Genomic DNA, 17,050 nt, shown 5'->3' with positions numbered 1-17,050 from the left:
AACCACCTGCGCGTCACTGTGTGGGCGTTGTTGGGTTGCCCTGCGGACGGGGTGGTTTGGGAGCTTGCGCAGCTTGCAGGCCCATGGAGGCAGTTTTATTTCACTGCTCCCCTCTTTTCTATGCGAGTCTTTGTTCCTTCCACCGTTTGGCCCCTTCGTACGCTTGCCTCCACCTTTTTTCTTTTATCAATTGGCTTTTTCTCTAAAACTGATTTGGGCTGCCTTGGCGGCCCCTTTTCATTTATTTTATATTCGGCTTTATACCCGTTATACCTTCATGGTGGTGCGGGTTTGCCCCTCCTCTATTTTTCCTTTCTTTTCGCTCACGGGGCCACATAAAGCCATGGACTGACCGTGTTTACGGATGATGACAAATCGTTAGCCAACCTCGAACAGGCTCTAGCCGCCGACCCAGCCACGCGCGCGTCTATCCTCATGCGCGTCGCGCCGCCTCGCAACCCCTGCGTTAAGTTCACGGGTGTCGACCCCGACATCGGCCCGGATGACTTCCTGGGCACGCTAAACGAGTGTAACGAGGGTCTTGATCTCGACCTCGACAGATGCAAGGTCCGTGTGACGTTCGGGGAACGTGCGGGCGCGCGATCGTACGTGGCGGAACTCGACCCGAACGGGTTTAGGCGGGTCATGTCGCGGCCGCGGCTCACGGTGGGGTGGACGTCGGTGCGCGCGCGTGAAGACCTACACGTGCCCACCTGCACTTTTTGCGCGACGTATGGGCACGGGCGCACGACGTGTCCTCATAAGGCGGACCCGACTAAGGCGCGTTGCCTGAAATGCGGTTCCAGTAAACCGCCCCAGTAAACGTTATTTCTGTTGGTCTCTAGCTAGCCATATACGGCGAACTGGACGCGGCAGTGCTTTTGACACCTTCGTCTCGTCACGCACTCGAATTAAACCCCATACAACAATCCTTTTTGGAATCCGTCCTCGCGTTTAGCTCTGCCTCTTCAAACAAGAAAAATATCCAGGAGTGAAGTTTCCCACTTGTTTGTTGGGCTGAGCTTGCCCTGGTGCTATTGAACTACCATGTGGCGGGTGTACCGCCCAGTAAACTTTATTTCTGTTGGCTTCTCGTTAGCTATATACGGTGAACTGGACGCGGCAGCGCTTTTGAGACCTTATTCCGGTCACGCACTCTAATAAAACGCCATACAAAAATCCATTTTGGAACCCGTCCTCGCGTTTACCACTGCCCCTTCAAACAAGAAAAATATCTAGGAGTGAAGTTTCCGCCTTGTATGTTGCGCCGAGCTTGCCCTGGCGCTATCGAGTTATTATGTGGCGGGTGTACCGCCCAGGATTTCGTCTTTTCCCCGAAACTAAAAACAAACTAAAGAAAAGTGGGGAGACCCGTACCTATACTAAAAGCAATAACGGGTTTAAAGCCAATTAAAATTTAAAAATGAGGAGTGGTAACCCAACGTACGCATTTGAAGGTAAAAGCCAATTGCAAAAATAAGAGGTGGACACGGCAACTGCAGATGTCCCAAAACTCCTTCCGCGAGGACAGAAAACCCCGCATAAAGCGTTTATTCATGTAATGTGAAGAAGGTGACTACGATGAGGACAGAGCATAGACCAAGTGCCCGATGTGCTGATAGCTTGGGTTGTCTTGTGACTTCCGGAAGCAGCAAAGACTGGATGCCTGTGCTGAGAAAGAACACTCTAAAACTTGAAAAAGAGTAAGTCAGTGGTAATTCCTCTGGTCCATTATGTGTCGACCAGTAGAATGTGCGTAGGCGATCAATGTAAGGGTCTAAAATGATACAAATAATAGGAATATGAAATTTAATTTCGATGCAATAGTTTGTTCCCAATATGAAAGTTTTAACCAGGTTTCGTGCTGAATGGGCCACTGGGTTATGGCTGTCCTTTTGTCGCGGAGTACTGCCCCTCCCAGCCACACACGTACCAACTGGGAAGCAGCGTGCTAAGTGATAGACGAATTGGTTGTGGTTTTAGAGCGCAGCTCTTAGGCGTCCGTTCCTGGGTTTCGCGTCGTCGTCGTCGTCGGCGTTGTCGGCGTTGTCGTCGGCCTCGTAACCAGCTCGCCGACGAATCTGCTGCTCCGCCGCCGCGCATGCGCGCTGTCGGCTCTCCGGGCGAGGGAGGATGATGGAAGGGAGGAGGAGAGACTGTGGAGGAGGGCTGGCTACACAAATGGCTCTTTGGCGTCCGTTCCTGGGTTTCGCGTCGTCGTCGGCGTCGTCGTCGGCGTTGTCGTCGGCCTCGTAACCAGCTCGCCGACGAATCTGCTCCGCCGCCGCGCATGCGCGCTGTCGGCTCTCCGGGCGAGGGAGGATGATGGAAGGGAGGAGGAGAGACTGTGGAGGAGGGCTGGCTACACAAATGGCTCTTTGGCGTCCGTTCCTGGGTTTCGCGTCGTCGTCGGCGTTATCGTCGGCCTCGTAACCAGCTCCGCCCCCCTTTCATCCCCCCAGCGCTAGCAGCGACCGACTGATACCGCTTTCGTGAGTCCGCTACCGCACTCACGAAAGACGTCGTGCACTTCCTGCAACTCGCATTAACCGTCCATCGATCCACACCGATGTTACTAGTGGGGGACTTTAATGTTGACATAAAGACAAACAGCAATTTCCTAACACTTATGCGGGAGAACATCCCGTTCCTCTCGCTCGTAACGCGTCCCACGGCTGTGACAACCTCGCGAGGCACTTGTATAGATCTCATCTTTGAGAATCAAGCATTGGTGTACCAAGTCGAACATATATCAGTCTATTTCTCCGACCACAAAGCTTCCTTCATGACTGTCAAGAACTGTTAGTGGAGTCTTTGTTAAAGGAATACGTGTGAAAAATAAAAAAAAATTCTGTGATAGCGCATACATGTGTTGCTCGATTTCTTTGCCTCAATCTATCGAAAAGGTGAAACAGCTTATTTGCTGTTTCGCATTAGGAAGTAACGTAATCGTCGGTAATTTTTTTTTCATGAACAACTGATGGTGAGAGTCTTAAGTTCTGATTAGCCTAGCCATGGTATATATCGACCGACCCACCTGCTGTAAACACCACTTATGTTGTCTGTCTGGCGACCAGCAGCTGCCCCTCCCTTCCACACTCTGATAAGCGGGAAGGCAGAACTCCGCGGCACCTGGCAGTTGTTTTGCGATAGACTAAGAAAAAGAGAGCAAAAGAGAGCCACGACCACCAGCCGGCCGGGGGGATGTGCGTTAATGACATGCAAATGTTGGCAGCAGTATGTGCTGACCCATCCCTTTGCCGGAGCAAAGTTGACGGCCGTCCCAGCCGCTGGATTGCAGTGTCAGCCACGACACCGGGCATGCACGTCTGGCCTTCCATTAGCACCCGTGGTGTTGACCGGCATACCCATAGGGATTGCAGAGTTGCCCATCCAGAACAGGAGCTTACTGCCTGGAAAACAAAGCGCTCCAGCCCAGCTGCGCTTGTAATAGAGACGCATTCGATGTTGTAAGTGAGGAAAATTAAATTGATGCGAGAATCTGTGATAAGAACGTGGGGCCGTGAGCGCGCCCTACGACGCGTCCACCCACGGGCCGCCCCGCGGATAATCTGGCAACGAGTCGCAAATAAGATGGGCCATTCGGATAAGGATTGCCCGATTACGCTGGGGCCCGAAAATATGGGGGTACGCGGTCCCGTCAAGACGGCCCCCGGTGCGCCCGCAAGCTGCTTCGCGAGTGCCGCTGTAATGTGGCATTCAGTCAAGTAATGCTCAAAGTATTGGCAGACCAGCCCACAGAGGCACAGATTATGTGGAGCGAGACTGAAGCGTTTTAGGTAATTGAAATCTACCGTGTCCAGTAATAATTTGAACTATGGATTTGTGAGCTGGGAAAAAGGCTGGGAAGGATTTGACTGTAGGAATCCACAAGTAAGTTGCCGTACTGGCGTTCTCAGTGGCCCATTCGCTTTGCCATTCTCTTTCCATCTGTTGATAGAATTTGGTCCTGATGGAATGGATAGATAGAGGAGCACGGTGCGATACGCCGTATCGCGCAGCACTCGCTGCCACCTCATCAGCCAATTCGTTTCACGCCTGAGTGACCCCGTACGTAGTATAACTTGATATCAGTGGAAGTTGACAAATTATCGAGCACTCTCTTAATGTGTACTACACGGAGATCAAACGACCGCAGTGCCGCGATCGCCGACAACAGAGAGAGGCAATCAGAATAAATATTAACAGGCCTGTTAGGTTGTGACACTGCCACGTAATTCAGTGCCTCGAGAAACGCTATGGCCTCCGCGCAGTACGCACCGCCAGCTCGTCCTACTTTAAGTTTGCCGACTTTCAAGATTCTGTCCCGAGGGCCCAGTGCTACGTATGCCGCCCCTGCAGAAGTTTCAGAATACGAGCCGTCTGTATATATATATAAAGCCTTTTCGGTTGATTGCCTGGCCGCCTCCGCGCTGCTGGGTCGTTCAAAGGAACAGCGGTATCTGTCTGCTGGGTGGTCGAGCCAGGGATCGTATGGAAAGTCGACTGTTTGGGGAATGTAATATTCGGGACCGTAGCAGGTGGGGCTGTCGAAGCATAAATAAGTGAAACTCGGCACGAAGCCGCTCTAACTCTAAAGGAAGCGGTGCCACTCGCAATAAGATCTGTAAGGCCGACGTACGCGTCGCGCGGTAGGCCCTTGTCAGACTAATTAGGGGAACTCGGTGTAACGATATTATTTTGGCCTTTAATGGGCTATCAGGGAATTCTGGCCACCAGACCGGGGCCGCGTAGGTGATGACCGGAAGCGCTACGTGTTTGTACAGGGCTCGAATCGCCAGAGGAGTTATCGAATGATGCATATTTATGTATGTCATAATTTGGGGAGCCATTAGTTACAATTTTTCTCGAATATAATCAAGATTTTCTTTGAAGCCTTATCTTGAATCGAATACGACCCCAAGAATTTTGAGCGTTTCTTTCCGTTGCAACCGGTCATCACCCACAGCCACGCGGAGAGCACCTGTCTTCATGGAGCTGCATTCGTGTGGAAACGCTATGAAGAACGATTTCGCCGGGTTAATGTGAACGCTTGTCTCCCGTGCCCAGTCATTTACGGAAGTCAAAACCGCCTCTGCCAATCTCTCGATGACCGCCCGGTTATTATCCGGAATAGTGATTACGATGTCGTCCGCATACACTGTAAAATAATTTACACCCCTAAGGGTTTTTTTCGGTGTCTATAACTAACCCCCTAGCACCCTTGAAAAAGCTGGGTTTTATAGGGAATTACACCCTTATGATGGTTATTCTATATTCCAATAACACCCTATCCCTTGAGGGTGTTTTGAACAACATATTACCCTTCGACCCATGGGGTGTAAGGGTGTGATCAGGAATATATTACCCCTTCACCTATCGGGTGTAATGAGCAATTTAATAGCCCTTGAAGTACGGCATGTGGAAGCGGGTACATATGCACTTCATTGTTTGTTTCTAAGTCTACAGTTAGGCTAGCACACAGAAATGTTATGTATGGTGTGCATACAATAGGTAATGTGTTTACAAACGCACTGCACAGCAACTTTGAGAGAAAACACATTATCACTTGTGAGTGTTCTGCGTGAAATGGTCCCATTTATCACACATACAGAGTGACTGCATGGAGGGTCATTTATTCTAGCCTCCTGTACAATATTTTGAGCTTGCACTATGCCTTGTGGTGACAAGTCTTGCGGCCGTTCTACATTGACGAACAGTCTCATTCAAACCAAAGTTCCAGGGCACAGGCGAGGATGATGATGCCTTTTTGTAGCTCCATTCCAATGTCCTAAGGCGAGCCATCATAGATGAAGCCATTTCTTCATTGATCACTGTAGCCATCTGCTTCTTTTCTACCTGCAAAATGATTTGTTGCAATTTAATGTCAGGAAAAGTACACGAAACATGACTAGCAGCGCTTCCCTGCATCATTCACTTTAATATTTCAAGATCACATGAAGAGCAGGTTAAAGAAAACAAGCACAGATAGTGCTTACTTCCAGGAAATCGTTATTTCGAAAGAATAAGGCATTTAATCTGCCACATCATGAATGTAGGAGAGACAGGCTACACAACTATATGAGGGCAATTCAGAAATTATTGCCTCCAAGCCCACTACTTTGCCAATATTACAGCAAACATTTTGAACTTTTTATCATTGATGCACTTATGCTTAAGCTATCGAATGTCACTTGCCTCGTCTTCCTATCTCTTTTCGATCCAGAGTAATCGAGCAATTCATGGCATCCAGTGGTGACGTCCAGTTGAAACAACAGGCTGTAATTGAATTTCTGACTGGGGAAGGTTGTGCGCATATGAACATTCATGGCCATTTGACTGCAGTTTACAGGAATGCCTGTGTTGACGTCAGCACTGTGCAAGGACTGTGAAAGACCAAAATCCTACCACATCAAATCTCCCGGATCAGCACCGAAATGGATGGCCCACAATGGCTTGTGATGAGGGTTATGAACATCAGCAGATGAGTTGACTCGGTGCAATCGCAGAATCAAGCAACACCAGATTGCAACACTCGCCATTTCCATTGCCTCAGTGAACCACATCATTAAAGACTTGCGCTTGTAGGGTGTCACGGTAACTGACGACTGACATGAGAAAGTCGAAGCATAGCCAACAAGTTCAATTCTTGTAACCCAGGAGGTTTTTAATTATGTGGTTCATTGAACCAATGGAAATAGCGAGTGTTGCTGCAATCTGGTGTTGCTTGATCCTATGATTGACCCGATTCAACTCGTCTGCCTGATGTTCATGATCCTCATCAGAAGCCATTGTGGGCTGTCCAGTTCGGTGCTGATCCTGGACATTTGATGCGGCTGGATTTTGATGTTTCTCAGTACTTGCCCACCTACGCACAGTGCTGATTTCAACACAGGCATCCCCGTAAACTGCTTTCAGATGGCAATGAATGTTGAAGGGCGCAGAACCATCCGCAGTGAGAAATTCAATTACAGCCCACTGTTTCAACCGGACATCACCACTGGATGTCATGCATTGCTCGATTACTTTGGAACGTGGAGATAGGAAGATGGGGCAAGTGACATTCTATAGCTTAAACATCAGTGCATTAATGATAAAGAGCCAAAATGTTTTCAGTACTACTGGTAAAGTAGTGGGTTGTGCATCAGTGCACAACCCACTTTTGTGCCTCAGTGCATAAAAGTACATTTTGTTAAAAAAGTAAGTGGAACAACAGTGCATTTTTCCGGCAAGTTTGATGGTGCATACCTCCAAGCTGACGCCATTCTGGAAATCAATTCCAAGTAGATACACCTTGTAATCTCACTGGCTATGATTCGTAAATTATAATATGTGCCCCAGATATGTGGTGGCGCTGGCAAACACTCCCAGCGTTCTACTAGGAAGCATAAATACCCAAGAAAGTGATGGGGAAACGGCGCCCGCAGTAGCTCAATTGGTAAAGCATCTAACGCGTAATGCAAAGACGTGGGTTCGTTCCCCACCTGCAGCAAGCTGTTTTTTCATCCACTTTCATTTCCATTAATTTATCATTTCTTTATTTCATTTGTTAATCACAAGTAATTTACCCTAACTTGTCCTTGGTGTCAGTGTTTGCTGGCTTCTTAGGATATGATTAATAAACATCGGGTTTCTTGGTTAAGCCCCTTTCTTTTCGGTTATATTAGCTATAATGTAATTCATTCGAAAGATAATTTTTTAATTAGTTTAATATGTTTCGATTTCTTGTGCTAGATATATCTGCGTGTTTGAATATTTCTGCTCAAGGACTACAATTATGCTATATGCAACAGGACTATATTTAAAAATTCCACAAGACTGAAAATCATCACCCTGCATAAAAACAGTGTGAATTTAAAGACAAGCTTCAGTGAACCTTATTGAATCAGCAAATGGCCAGTGTAACTAGTCTGATCATCCTGGAAATCTTTTGGAGCTTATAAGCATAGTGAATTTCAATTCCACATTTAGGAGTGCAAATTTTTCTAGAAGTCAGCTTTTTTCTTTTTAACAGCTAGCATCCCTGCCAGTTTGCTTAAACATAATGTTGCATGACTTCAACAGTACTGCACAATCACTTTTTTCTGCTCACAGTGTCTAGTGATGTGTCTTTAGCAGCTGAGATAATTAATGTTCATGCAGATAAACATCAGAAAACATTGCAATAACTGCCAAGAAAATGCAGTCATGCGTTTTGTTTACAAAAGAGCATGTGCTCTACCTTCTGCCAGGTTTGTTTTCCGTGTCAGGCTAGAACGGAACTTGCACAAGAGGCACCTTTTGCATCCATGAAGATATTTTATGAGGTTATGGTGGTGTCGAAACATGACATCAACTATAACACTTTAAACTATTTTATGAAACAGGTATTTGTACAAAGATAGAAAAGGAACCAAATTTGAATTTATCACATTTGGTTTAGAGTACCATAGTATAAATGGCTCAACTAGTACAGGTACGCAAACGGGCTAGTTGGTATTGGTCAATGATGTTAGACAATGTGAACTCGACAAAGGATGGAGAAAGAGGCGATAGCATTTGTTCCATTTCTCGCCACTTTTGACGTCCCTTGTACAAGTCTGTGCTGTCTGTCGAACATCATGGATCAACTAGTACAGCCTGAAAAAAATATGTCATGAAAGAAAACTTGACTTTTAACCTCGACAATTCTGCCTGTTAGGTATTATGGTTTCTTTAGAACTTATTTCTTTATACAAAGTCAGACCCATCAAGTAAAGCTTACTGAGAAAGAAATGAAGAACAATGTCAACACCTCTCAAGGCACATGCATCAAAGGAGTCAGAGCATAATACACATTACCTTTCGGTGCAAGAGTATTCTCTTTCTTAGGCAAACTGCATTTCTAGTTTCTTAAAGCCTATATATTTAATTGCCACAGCTATGGGAAAATCACAAGGTGGAAAAGATGTGTTGGTGCAATTTCAACTATTATGTACAACAGCAAAAGGTAAAGCACAGGAAGTCTCACTGCTCCTCTATCTGAATGACATTCAGTTTCATTTGTCATGTCCACTCCTATCCTGATGGCAGCAGAAACAGGAAGACAGCAGCGTGGTTCAGAAAGTAGATGAAGGAGCTGATATCCTAGCTGACATAAAGAGTAAAAAAAGGGAGCTGGTCAGGCCATGTAGTGCAGACGTGAGACATCATTAACTAGCGCGAAAAAGACAATGGACGACAGCTAGAAGCACACAGGACAGAACTCTAGGCTTCAACTGAAATTTTGGCTACACAGAAACATAGGATTCAGGGGATGCGACCTCAACGCATGGAAGCAACATTTATCTTTCCTTTTCCCTGCCTGACACAGGAGGTATTGGAGCCAATCGATGGGCAGGTTCATTTCTAGATACGAACACTCTTTTTTGGCGAGAGCAAGGGAAGGGGTGCTTACACACTTATCACCCGCTTTTCGATGCAAAGTGCTTCGAATATTTTCATGTCGACCTGCCTCTAGAGCCGCGTGGGCAGATGAGTGCTTTGAAACTGCTCAGTGCATGAGCACTTACAGCAATGATTGGCCAGATGGCCACCAGCCATGACAGCTGCCCTATCCTTGTTCCCCCAAGCGGTCGTTTAAACACCGACCTGTTTGGCTTGAGGACACATAGGGCAGCTTTGAGTGCCTTGGTGGCTGGTGGCCACATGGCCAATCATCGCCATACGTGCTCATGCACCGAGCAGTTTCAAAGCAATCGTGTGCTCACGCAGCTCCAGAAGCAGGTACATAGGGAAATATACGAACCACTTTGCATCAAAAAAGTGGGGAATAGGTGTGTAAGCACCCGTCTCTGGCTCTTACCAAGAATGTTCGTAAGTGAAATTAACCTGTTCATAAATTTGTTCTGATAGTTCCTGTGTTGTTTCTGTCCGTCGACATTCTGTGCATTCCATGTTCCTGTGTAGCAAAAATTTCAGTTGAAGTCTAGACTTCTTTCTTATGTGCTTCTTGATGTTGTCTTTTTCACGCTAGTTATTGATGTTTCAAGTCTGCACTGAGCACCAACTAGCCCAAGTGCCTTCTTCAACCATGTAATGCATAGGGCAGATAACCGGTGGCACATTCGAGTTACAGAATGGATGCCAAGAGAAGAGAAGGGTAGTCAAGGACGGTAGAGAAGTAGACTACGATGAAGTCAAAAAATCTTGCAGGCTTCACTTCGAATCAGCTAGCGCAAGACAGGGGTAATTGGAGCTCACTGGGGGAGGTCTTCATCCTCCGGTGAAAAAAATATGTAGGCCAATTGTGATGAAAAAAGTATACCTGTCGGGTCAGACGTCTTCACTGTCTTTTCAGCAACGTGTAGGCCCAAGACAGCCAGTCGGTTCCCATGCAATTGCTTCATGCTGACTGCAACTGCATGGGCACAAGAAAACAACCCACCGTTAATACCATTCGAGATTGACGACTCAATAAAAGAACCTCTCAAAACTGCAAATACAATTAAGCATTTACCAGCTTAATAAATACATATATAAAGGCCAAGAATAGTTACAATAACCATACACTTTATAACTAGACATTAAAATAAGGTAGTGAAGCGTACAATAACCGTAGGACGCTAAGTGCAATTCATTTCAGAAATACTGTTGACAACTGACAGGACGCCTTAGGCAGGGTTCAGTCACACAACAAGAAAACAAATAGTAGTAATAGTAAGCACGCCTGCGTGAAACCAAGAAACGAGTACAAGGACGAGAAAAAAATTGATTAGGCTCGGTGTGCTTATTTATACAAAAAGATAAATTTATAAACAAACAGCGGAACCACGCATTCATCCGCAACAGCACGACAGCTTCTATAACAAACGAGCACAACTTAAAGCGATTGATAAGTACTTACATAGCCGGGATGGTCGTGGTTCTTTTCTTTTGCATTAGTTCTAGTCATGAAACCACAAGCATTGCAAGCTGCCTGCGCCATTACCTACCACGGGACCTCCGACAAAAAAAAAATAACAATTGAGTGAAAGTACACAAGCGACATTTAAAACGGTTGTCACACTGCACACTTTTGGCCGCGATCGATCCTGACTGGAATCGAATGTCTGGACGCGTTTGGCCTCGTTGCACAATCGGTGGACGGGAGCCAATCGCGGTCGAAAATTTCGATCCAGAACGCGCTCAATCGTGCTCGAAAGTGGCCGTGTGACACCGGTATAAGTGTGCGCCCATCTTTGGTAACAGAGAGAACCAATTAGTCAAACCATAGTATTATTTCCCTGCCTGCGCCGAATACTGACGCGTAGCAGTACTTAATTCTCTACAACTCTAGTTGAGGACACGTGAACAATGAAACATTCATTTTTTTTTTCTTTTTCACATTCGGGGCCCATAGGCTACGCCTGGAGTACATATAGTACACTCGCATCCAACCCACCTTGCGCTGTCCTTTAGATAAATTACGCGAAAATTACTACCACAATGACGCACCATAAAAAACGCGACGCTGAACGTGGCTACGTACGTACCTTTTATATGAGCAGTTCATGCGCCTTGCAAAAGGCCCTCGGTTTGAAGGCGGAGCGCTGTCACGATCTGTACTATGGGCACGCCGTTTCGTTTACGTAGTGGATGGACCATGTTGACGATGCATTCCGCCGAAAAACAAAACGTCCACTTCATCACTGTTCAGGCCGAATGGAAGATGTTTTCTCCTTCGCCACAAATGACGGCTGTCGTAGGCGTAGTAAACACACTGTCACAAAGAAACACCGATGTCGTAGGCCGCTGGTGCCTTTCTTTCTCACGCATAATCGCGTCGCCTTCACTCCGGACGCTCACTTCGCGTCGATGAGCACAAAAGTACACGAAAACGACGAGGTGGTACAACCTAAACGCAGCAAAAAACAATCTAATTACTCACAACTTCAAGAATGTCACGGAGAACACACACACACATGTGCTCCCGACGGCCCGCCGCGAGACGCAGGAAATGACGTAGCGGCGATAGCGGCGACACCCGTCGGGGGAAGTTATTTCAATTTCGGTTTCGTTTTCAAGGCATAAAAACAAATATTCTTTTAAACTATGTGTGTGTATTACTTTCAAAGCTATTTATTTTACGCTACCTCTAAGCCATTTTCTGTGTTTACGAGTAGTTTCACTGGAAATTTATTTCCAGAAACATGGGCTGATATCAAATCAAATGGGGCAAAGGTGGGCTAGTAACTGCGTGTAAGTGAATTTATTTGTCGATGCTTTCTTTTTTGTTTGTTTGCTTGGACGTTCATTTGTAAAGAAACGTGGCCCTTCCTGATTGTATAAGATACAGAGGTACTTGCGAGTCTGTCTTTTCTTTTATGCACAGAGAAACAGAGAGAGAAAAAAAAGCTTTAATTGGCATTTTCAAGAAGTTCACAATGCTCATATTTCTGAACTGGAGTGCTCACTCAAATTTTAAATAGCTTGGATTAATGGCAGATATAAAAGTACTTGCATAATAGCTTTCTAAACGTATAGGCGACACCACGAAATTTCACATGTGCAGAATTACACGAAAACCTTAAGTTTCCAAGTACGAAAAGTCTTTCTTTGCCTGCTGTCGTGAAAGTGCAACCGAAGCGAATCCAGATCTCGGGGTTTTTTTTCTTTGTTTTTATGAGCGGGTGAGCGAGTGGGGCCTATGACCGCTCAAAAGAAAGAACAACTATAACAACGATTCCCCTCTGGTGGACAGCACCATGAGTTGTTGTCATAATCTGATGTCGGTCTTTGTCTTACTGCAGTTGCTTATAATAGCAGTTTGACGGGTAATGAGGAAGATATATTCAAAATCGAGGTATTTTGTGCATGCGGTAGACAAGTCATTTTCGACCCAACTACGCTCGCCCTCAAACTACCACGAGCAGAGCAATTTAGTATTGTTCCCATTCAATAGCTGTGCCTATACCATCGCCGAACCCCTTTGCTCGGCGAGGGTGCAGCTGTGGTAAAGGCTATTGAATGACAACAACAATTTCCTGGCAAAGTGTGCGAACTGTGATGACATTTCGTCTGGGTGTTGGCTTTAAGCATTCTCTTGTCTCCCCTTAGTACCATACTGTCTCTCCTCTGCGCTGTTGCATGTGAGTACAAAAAAGTGTTGCACCTTCTGCAGTACTTTTGCGGTGGGTCGTGGTGGGCAGAAGGGGGCTAACGCGTAATTAGTCTTCCAGAGGGCATTGTGTCGATGGCCAGGGTGTTTCAGTGGGCATTGTGACGGCCAAAGAGGTCCAAAGAGTATTGTAGCGATGCCCACGAAGTTCTCGCTAAAAGGACTCGCACACGCCTTCCCCGCGTCCCTCTCATGTTCATTATGCACGCTCTCAAACCACCCACCGACGCGGCTGGCAAGCCAGTGACAGCAGCAGCAGCAGAATTGGAAAAAGTGAGGGAGGAGGCATAGAAAGCTTCGCTTTAAAATCTGGCAGAGCGCCCCTGTGCACGCTGTAACCTGCAATCCAGAGCTCTGGTGTTTTGACAAAATTCAATTTCATTCTGTAAAGTATTTATTTCCCGTATTCAGCATGTGCACCTGTCCTACCCGTCTCGCGAGGGGAGACGGGCGAGTCTCACGCAGGTCTACATATGCCAAGACATCGCGAACGTACTTGGCAGGTGGGCAGTAGCGCGCACACTTGAAAAATGCCTCACCACTGTTCCGTGAACAAAGATGGGTCTGCAAATGCCCCGCCAATTTCTGGAATCTCGTTATATCTACAATGATTGGCTTGTTATCCTATTCATGCATGCAATAATACTGTCTCCAATTTGGGAGGGGAAATATTTCAGTAAATACCGTTGTTAGTCGGTGTTGTAAATACTTTATGCATCGCAAGTTGTACGTTGGTTCTCTATACTTTCTTAGATTATTCTCCCTTTCTTTTTGAGCACTCCGTTCAGGCAGCTGTTTGTAAGCCAGTAGAACGTTCCTTTACTATACAACTACAAACTTAATAGTTTCTTTTTGTACAGCCAGCTTCGTAAATTGACGCAGACGCGAAGCCATGAGCGTTTTGCACGGCTCTTTCTGCAGATGCTGCTTGAGCAAAGCATTGTGGTGGGTGAGAAGGCTCAAGTTTGCCAACGAACCTACCTTGTTTATAAACTTGAGAGAAGCAGAACGAATTGGGGTTATTGATTCGGCGAAAGAAGGTCAGGTGGGGTCAAAGCTTCTCGAATCGGCGTATCGGGCCAGGTGCCGTGCCCTCTGGGCACGGCACCTGGCCTAGCGACAACATGCCTAAGCGGACGTTACTGCTGTTGCAGGTTTTGCCATGGATTTTCGACAACGCTACATCGGTTTGCAGTCCGGACGACGCACCGCTTTTCTTCACGCCTTATCAGGACTTTGGGATTGATGGCATCCGGCTCGTGGATCATCTTTCATCGATGACGGTGACGTCACCAGTGGACCGGCTACAAAAGGAGACAAGCAGCGAGGGAGGCTCCAGAGGGCACGGCACCTGGCCTAGCGACAACATGCCTAAGCGGACGTTACTGCTGTTGCAGGTTCGTTATTTGCCTAATGCTAGAACTTTTAGAAGCGACAACCGCTTTTTGTTAGCCCTGCCGTGCCCTCGCAGTTGCCTGAATTTTTTGGTTGACTCTTGGTCTATGATGATGACACTGTTGGTTTCAGGAGATGTTGAAGAAAATTCTGGGCCCAAAACCGCAGAAATGTTGCAATTAATCATTGATAATCAGGCTTCATCAGATGCTAAAATAGATGCATTAAGAGCTGAAATGACCGAAATGAATGAGAAATGTGAAAAAATGAACACTGCACTTAACGTGATTGCAGAATTGAACAAGCGAGTACGAACCCTAGAATCCCTTGTTCGTCATCAAGCGGAGAAGTTAGTAGAATATGAAAATAGAAGCCGATCCAATAATCTCTTGGTTTTTGGTATCGATGAGGAAAAGGGTGAATCAGACAGCGACCTGAAACAAGTTGTTATCGAGAATGTCTTTAAAGCAACCCTGGGAGTGCAAGTGAACACGATCGACAAAATTCATCGCATTGGCAAGAGAAAAGACGGTATTAATCGGCCGGTAATCATGCATTTTTATGATTCGCGAGAAAAACAGTCTGTGATGCAGAACTGCGGCAAGTTGAAAGGCAGCTCGATAAGCGTAAGTCAAGACTACGCTAAAGAAACTGTAGAAGTACGGAAAAAACTATGGCAAAGCAGTGAAAAGGAACGAGCAAACGGCAAAAAGGTAAAACTGGTACATGACAAGCTTAAGATCAACAATCATATCTACGTCTGGGATCGTGAAAAGAATAAACGGTGTCTGTACCGTACTGAGCAAGATAAGGTTCCTCAATTCAAAAAGAGGGGAAATGCTGCTGGCCAGACATTGCTTCAGTTGCAAACTTTAGACAAGGCTTCTGACACGGATAGCGATTCTTCTCGGTCATAGCTCAAAATTGTACTTGTCAACGCCCGCAGTATAGCAAATAAAGTAACTGGTTTAGAGTATCTACTAATTTCTCAGAATCCTGATGTATTGATGTTGACTGAGACATGGCTACATAGTGCAATTTGTGATAGTAGTATTTTTCCTCCTGACTACAAGGTATTTAGATGCGACAGGGATTCCAGAGGTGGTGGCGTGGCTATTGTTGTGAAAAGTTCTATAAACACAGTCGCTCTTGATTGCAGTCTCCCTGAAATGGTTTGGTGCAAGATACACTGTGCAGACTTGTGGTATATACTAGGGACTGTGTACAGACCACCAGCCTCTCCGCCAGAATTTTTGGATGGCTTGAATGAATTTCTTAGCTCCCATGTAAATGAAAACACAAGACTAATAATGGCTGGTGACTTTAATTTGCCTCATGTTAACTGGGAAAGTCTATCGACGGGTAATGTAGAAATAAGGAGCGCCAATAAAATGATCCAGATCATGTTTTCACATAACCTTAAGCAAATAGTTGAAGACTTTACAAGAGTTACACCAAAGTCCCAGTCATTGTTGGACGTGGTTTTCATATCTAGTAGAATACCTGACTGTACTGTATCAGTTGAGAATGGTTTGTCAGATCATAAGATGGTTTGCTTCAATGTACCGCTGCACACAAGAATCTGTAAGCAAGCATATGACATGATGTATGTTAAGGATTACGGCCGTGCGAATGACACGTCTATCCTAGACATTTTGGAAGAAATGTTTACTGAATTTGAAATAGCATCAAACCGCGAAAGTGTAGAAGAACTATGGGACCGACTTAAAGGCATAATCAACTACTGCATAGATCATTTTGTCCCCACACGTATAAAGAAATCAAAGCAAAGAAATCCATGGATTACTAGGAACATCATACATCTTAAGCGTAAGATAAAAAGATTAAGGAAGAAAAAAAACAGGGCAACAGAACTTTCAATAACCAAACAAATGTTAAAATCTGCATTGGCGGAGTCTAAGAAAACATTCTTCAATAAAACGCTTACAACGTTCCTCAAATGCTCGCCACAAAAGTTTTGGCGATATTTCACAGATAGAAAGGATGAAATAGAACAGATAGCGGATGGCGACGTAGTCGTGACAGAAAAAAAAGATATTGCAAACGTACTTAATCAGTTCTTCCAATCAGTTTTCACCAAGGATAGATGTGATAGTGACGATGATCCTTTAGTCTGCGCAATACAATACCCAATGGAAGACCTACGCATTACAAGGGAGGGCGTGTTTCAACATTTGCTTGCGTTGGACGCGAAAAAATCGTGTGGCCCAGATGAAATACCGACGGCATTTCTTCAACGGTACGCTGAATGGATGTCGTATTATTTGCAGCTTTTATTCGAAAAATCTTTGCGGGATCATTCAGTACCTCAAGACTGGCGCGATGCCACCGTCATTCCGATATCTAAAGGTGGCAATAGACTATGTGCAAACAATTACAGACCAATCTCGCTCACTTCTGTGTGCTGTAAAGTCCTAGAGCATGCAATAGCTAGACATATTCTGTATTTCTTAGAAAAAAACGACTTATTATGCCCAGTTCAGCACGGTTTCCGATCTGGCCTTTCGACAGTGACGC

At 45.7% G+C, this 17,050-nt stretch overlaps 1 protein-coding gene across 1 annotated transcript in view; it reads right to left on the bottom strand.

Annotated features, from left to right (window-relative positions):
* Positions 1 to 5,662: 5,662 nt before the first annotated feature.
* Positions 5,663 to 17,050, bottom strand: part of LOC139051827 (uncharacterized) — a 41,267-nt gene continuing 29,879 nt past the window's right edge. Inside the window, exons 2-4 of the mRNA XM_070528844.1 lie at positions 11,493 to 11,719; positions 10,286 to 10,378; positions 5,663 to 5,859 (exon numbers count right to left, since the gene is read on the bottom strand). The gene's annotated coding sequence lies outside the window, so the exon portion shown is untranslated. The remainder of the gene's footprint in view (positions 5,860 to 10,285; positions 10,379 to 11,492; positions 11,720 to 17,050) is intronic.

This window comes from Dermacentor albipictus, unplaced genomic scaffold (genome assembly GCF_038994185.2).
Source record: "Dermacentor albipictus isolate Rhodes 1998 colony unplaced genomic scaffold, USDA_Dalb.pri_finalv2 scaffold_15, whole genome shotgun sequence".
Lineage (NCBI taxonomy): Eukaryota > Metazoa > Arthropoda > Arachnida > Ixodida > Ixodidae > Dermacentor > Dermacentor albipictus.
Note: the sequence above shows the minus strand (reverse complement) of the source record. Positions and strands in the feature narration are given on the sequence as shown.